The 6000-nt window shown below is 46.5% G+C and overlaps 1 non-coding gene across 1 annotated transcript; it reads right to left on the bottom strand.

Moving 5' to 3' along the window:
• Positions 1-1305: 1305 nt before the first annotated feature.
• Positions 1306-1400, bottom strand: trnay-gua (transfer RNA tyrosine (anticodon GUA)). Its single transcript has 2 exons — positions 1364-1400; positions 1306-1341 (listed from the first exon to the last, which is right to left on the bottom strand). It is a non-coding gene; the product is annotated as a tRNA-Tyr (tRNA).
• Between the last annotated feature and the right edge of the window lie 4600 nt (positions 1401-6000).

The raw sequence follows: 6000 nt of genomic DNA, 5'->3' as shown, positions 1-6000 counted from the left end.
ACCGAGAATGCATCTCATCCTGACCAGGTGACGTTTCTACTTTAAGTCCAGCCAGCCTTTCAAGTACCTCCTCTTTATGAATTTCTAGCCAATCCAGTATCTTAACTACATCTTCCTTTACTGACACTCTGGCAGCATTTTCTTCCTTGGCAAAGACAGATGCAAAGTATTTATTTAGTACCTCAGCCATGCCCACTGTCTCCCACTGCCACTTCCTCACTATAACTGGGGTTAGTGGTGCAATGGATAACGCATCTGACTATGGCTCAGCAGACGATATGTTCGATTCCTACTTGGCTTGGGAGTTTTTTTAATGCAAACTGCATTATTTTATGGCTTTCAATACCTTGCAAGCTGTTCCACTTGGTGGTGCTGCCTGGCTCCATACCTGGTAAGTGCCTTCTCAGTGCAGCAAGCAGTGGTTCAGTGCCATAATCTGAAAGTCCTGAATTCAATCTTCAGAGAAGGCATCAAGGATTACGATGCTTTTTTTTCCATCTCTCACCTCATCTTTCCATCTTTGCTGCAAAGCAAAATCAAGAACTTTTGCTTACTGCAGCACATCAAAAGATTTGCTGCCCCTTGACCTCTCTGTACCCAAACACACAGTGAAGTTTAGGAAGTTCATGGGCTATGGAATCACTGACAACACTCTTGTTTCTGTATAATTGTCCCAAGACAAACGGCGAGTGGAGAATATAATCAACGATCCCGCTACTTCTCACATGCCAAGTGAGCGCTCCACCAGTTGAGCTAATTCCTCGTTTGCTGTTTGTAAATCGCCCTTCACAGTTCCTGCCTCGCACTCGCCTCCAAGCTGCTCCACGACCAGCAGAGAAATCTTGCCTTGGGTTGCCATTTCCTGAATATATTAAATACTTTGCTCCAATCGGCGGTATCGAGCATCAGCAAGTGAGGAACAGCAGAACGGGAAGCCACAGTAATCATGAATGATGCTGAGAAGAGCCCGAGCCTGCGGAAGGAAGACGAGGTCACCGGAAAGCAACAGCCGCCCGAGCTTGAGGGAGCAGCGTGAGCCCTGACTGACTGACTGATCGAAGACCTTTTTTGCCTGAAATTGAGGGCGATTTGAAGTGTTGCTGCTCAAAGGCACTCCCTGCTGGTGAGCAGAGGGAAATGCTCGAGTGAAACAGCCGTGCTCGGACAGACACAGAAAGCTTTAAGGTTTGAGAAAGGAAAAGTGGTGTCCTGTGCCTGAGTGGCAACATGTTAATCTGTAAGATGCCTGTAAAGTTCAGAGAGTGACCTTGAGGTAATTGTTGCTTATTCCAAAAGCACACTCACTCCTTCGAGCCGGAATTGAACCAGCGACCTAAGGATGACTTTACTTTGGTTTAATTCACTACAGTCCTCCGCTCTACCAGCTGAGCTATCGAAGGGAAGTGATAGAAAGGATTGTCTTTGGTGATTGTTCACCGTGCGCCTGTTGACATGTTCAGACTCGTGGAGTCCGGTGCTGATCGAAGACTTCTTTTGCCTGAAAGCGAGAGCTGAGTGTTTTGAAGTATTGCTGCTCAAAAGCACTCCCTGCTGGTGAGCAGAGGCAAAACAGCCTTGTTTGGGCAGACACAGAAAGTTTTACGGTTTGTGAAAGGAAAAGAGGCGTCCTGTGCCTTCATGGCAACATGTTAATCTGGAAGGTGCCTGTAAAGTTAAGAGAGCGACCTTGAACTAATTGCTGCTTATTGCAAAAGCACACGTACTCCTTCAGCAGGAATTGAACAAATGACATAAGAATGACTTTGTCTTATGTTCCGCGACAGTCTTGTCACTTGACCAGCTGAGGTATTGAAGGGAAGCGGCAAAAATGTTTCACTTTGGTGATTGTTCACCGTGCACCTTTGACACACCCGGACTCGTGGATTCCAGTGCTCATGACTGAGGCTGACTCGGTACCTGCTCATATCGCAGCGCTGTGGGAGTGGGAGCTGCTCCGTGTTCTCCACAGCCTGGGCCAGTGACGCAGTGAATAATGTGACTGATTATTGATCTGGAAATTGTGGGTTCAAGTTTACGGAGGGTGTAAAGTGGAAGGCCTGGCCTGGAGAGCATTGGAATAGTCGAGTCTAGAGGTAAACAAAGGCACGGATGAGGGTTTCAGCAGCAGAACTTCATTCTGGCAGTTGGGATTTGTTTCTGATGATGTTAATAACCGCTATAACTGGGCTGAAATTCAATATTCTGGATAAATATCAAATAAATCAATTTTGTTTCAAACGGAAAGGTTCAATTACTTGCTGTATTCAAGATAAGAGACGAATTGATGTCCTAATTACCGATTATTATGTCTTTTCTCCTTTCTCACTGTAAATTATTTCAGTTCTCATACCTTCAATTACTCTCATGGCCAAGTCCCAGTTCCCCGGTCCTTCCCGAGTGCCTCTCCCAGCCTTGGGATCCAGGGAAGGTATCAGTAATGTACCCGGGATCACCAAACACAAAACCCAGTCTGTGAATCACTTTCAGCTACTGGACTTATCGTGTGTCCCACAGCATCTCTCTCACCTTCGATGTGTGAATAGAGCATCAGGTCTGGGAATCTCGTCTTCAATTTAAATCCACTCAGCAAATGTATTTAACAAAATACAAACAATAAATACATCACGGCTCAATAATCCAGCACTAAATTCAAAGTAGTAAGTCTGTTATCAAACTCCTTGAGTGGACAGAATAAAGAAAAATCCCAACTCTCAGATCCCCTCGAATCCTTTGCAAATACCTCACAAATCTTGACAATAATCAACAAGTCTAATTTAATGTTGACCTTTATCTTGAGTGGGGTTGGAATACAGAAGTGATGATTCAGTTGTAAAGAACCTTGGTCAGAACTCACCTGGAGAACTGGGCACCGAACCGAGAGAGAGATAAATCGGCCTTGGGAAAGATACAGTGCAGATTCACCAGGATGATGCCGGGGTTAAAAGGATTAAATTGTGAGGACGGGTTGCATAAGCTTGGTTTTTATTGCAATGAGTTTAAAACATTGAGATGTGATCACATCGAGATGTTTAAAATAATAAAGGGATTTAATAAGGTAGATACAGAGAAATGATTTCTTCTGGAGGAGGAATCCAGAACAAGAGTGCATAAGAAATACGAGTAGGAGTGGGCCATACGGCCCCTCGAGCATGCCGTGCCATTCAGTAAGTACATGGCTGATCTTCTACCTTAACTCCACTTTCCTGCCTGATTCCTTGATTCCCTCGGTGTCCAAAAATCTCTCGATCTCATTCTTGAATATACTCAACGACTGAGCATCCACAGCACTCTGGGGTAGAGAATTCTAAGGATTCACAACCCTCTGATGAAAGAATTTTTTCCTCATCTCAGTCCTAAATGGCCGATCCCTTATCCTGAGACTATGCCCCCTAGTTCTAGACTTTCCAGCCAGTGGAAACAGCCTCTCAGCATCGACCCTGTCAAGCCCTCGAAGAGTGTTAGATGTTTCAATGAGATCATCTCGCATTCTTCTAAACTCCAGAGAATATAGGCCCATTCTGCTCAATCTCTCCTCATACAACAACCCTCTCATCCCAGGAATCAATCTAGTGAATCTTCGTTACACCCCCTCGAATCAAGTATATCCTTCCTCAGGTAAGGAGACCAAAACTGTACACAGTACACCAGGTGTGGTCTCACCAAAGCCTAAAATAATTGCAGCAAGACTTCCTTACTCTTATTCTCCAACCCACTTAAAATAAAGGCCAACATACTATTTGCTTTCCTATTTGTTTGCTGGACCTGCACATTAACTTTCTGTGATCTGTGTACAAGGACACCCAAATCCCTCTGAACACCAACATTTCTTAAACTCTCACCTTTTAAAAAATATTCTGCTTTTCTATTCCTACCAAAGTGAATAATTTCCACATTTCCCCACATTGTACTCCATCTGCCACTTTCTTGATAATCGTAAAATTAGAGCTCGGTCATTTAAGAGCAAAATAAGGTGGCAATTTTTCACACAAACGGTAGTGGAAATTACAAACTCACTTCCACGAAAGGCTGTGGATGCTGGGGTTCGATTGAAATTTTCAATATTGAGCTCAATAGATTTGTGTTGTGTGAGGGTTGCAAGGGATATGGAGCAAAGGCAAGTAAATGGAGTTGTGACACAGATTAGTCGTGATCCAATTGAACGGCGGAGTAGGCTTCAGGGGCTGAATGGCTAATTCCAGTTCATGAACCCAGTCATTGACACCAATCACCTCCAGTCTGATAAAAAAAACACCACAGTCACTGACACAAATTTCCCCCTGTCTGATTTCAACCAATTCCACAGTCACTGACACCAATCTCCTCCTGCCTGATATAAACCAGTCCCACCGTCACTGACACCAATCTCCTCCACTCTGATATAATCCAACCCCACAGTCACTGATACCAATTTCCTCCTGTCTGATATAAACCAACCCCACAGTCACTGTCATCCATTTCACTGAATGGTGGAACAGGCTCGAGGGGCTGAATGGCCGACTCCTGTTCCTAATGTTCCGATGTTACACTGAAGTTGCTAACATTCCTCTTCACAGTTCTTAATGCTCCCTATCTTGGTGTTGTCAGGAAATGTTGATCTTCTGCCCTTGTACCCAAGCCCAGGTCATTTCTCTATATTGAGAAGAGCAATGGTCCCAACACTGCCGCTGGGGGACACCACTGTTTACATCCCCACAGTCTGAAAAACATCCATTAACCACCACTCTGCCCTTTCTCCAACTTCCCATCCACACTGACCCACTCCCTTTAATACCGTGAGCTTGAATCTGATCAACAAGCCTCCTGTCCGGCATCTTCTCAAACACTTTTTAACAATCCATCTTCACAACCTCCATTGCATTTTATCCCCACACTGTGTTATTCCCTCCAATAATCCCTGCTGTCTGTCCTGAATTAATCCATTTCATTCCCAATGTTGAAATCTTTGCTCCACCCACTCGGTTCCATCGGTTTTTCTCCACAACACAAAGGGCCAGTTTTCCCCAAGAGTTTCACACCAATCAGCTTTCAAAATGAGGCAGACTTTCAGCCAATGAGGGAGATCCGGGCTCAGCCCCGCCCACTCGGTGCCGCAAGTCCCGCCCCTCACACACTCCCATTGGTTGGAGGACCAACCGCCCGCTCGGTCCTCCAGTCCCTCTCCGCTCTTCCTATTGGTCCGGAGCTCCCGTCAATCACCCGGGCAGTGTGAGCTGAGCATGCGCGGCGGGCGGGGAGTGAGGCCGAGATCGTGTCCGCAACAGGTGAGAGATGGGCGGGGGGAGCGGGTTAATAAACCCCGGGGGAGGGGGCGGGGGCTTCACAAACCCCGAGTGCGGCCCCGGGCCCGAATATCAAACAGTGAACATTCTCCTCTCTCTCTCTACACTCCGGGGGCTCCGGTTTAGATCAGACCGCAAACTCGACAAACGGCACGCGGCCTCCGAGCATGCGCAGTGTCAGCGTCAAACCTCGTGACTCATCGAATCAGGGAGCGTCTGTAAATGAAGGAGAAAAGGTGATCGTTCAGGGAGCGTCTGTAAATGAAGGAGAAATGGTGACCGGTCAGGGAGCGTCTGTAAATGTAGGAGAAATAGTGATCGGTCAGGGAGTGTCTGTAAATGAAGGAGAAATGGTGACCGGTCAGGGAGCGTCTGTAAATGTAGGAGAAATGGTGATCGGTCAGGGAGTGTCTTCAAATGAAGGAGAAATGGTGACCGGTCAGGGAGCGTCTGTAAATGTAGGAGAAATGGTGACCGGTCAGGGAGCGTCTGTAAATGTAGGAGAAATGGTGATCGGTCAGGGAGTGTCTGTAAATGAAGGCGAAATGGTGACCGGTCAGGGAGCGTCTGTAAATGTAGGAGAAATGGTGATCGGTCAGGGAGTGTCTGTAAATGAAGGCGAAATGGTGACCGGTCAGGGAGCGTCTGTAAATGTAGGAGAAATGGTGACCGGTCAGGGAGCGTCTGTAAATGAAGGAGAAATGGTGACCGGTCAGGGAGC

The sequence above is a fragment of the Heptranchias perlo genome, chromosome 20 (assembly GCF_035084215.1).
Source record: "Heptranchias perlo isolate sHepPer1 chromosome 20, sHepPer1.hap1, whole genome shotgun sequence".
Classification (NCBI taxonomy): Eukaryota; Metazoa; Chordata; class Chondrichthyes; order Hexanchiformes; family Hexanchidae; genus Heptranchias; species Heptranchias perlo.
The sequence above is the reverse complement of the archived record's forward strand: the minus strand, read 5'-3'. Positions and strand labels throughout refer to the sequence as shown.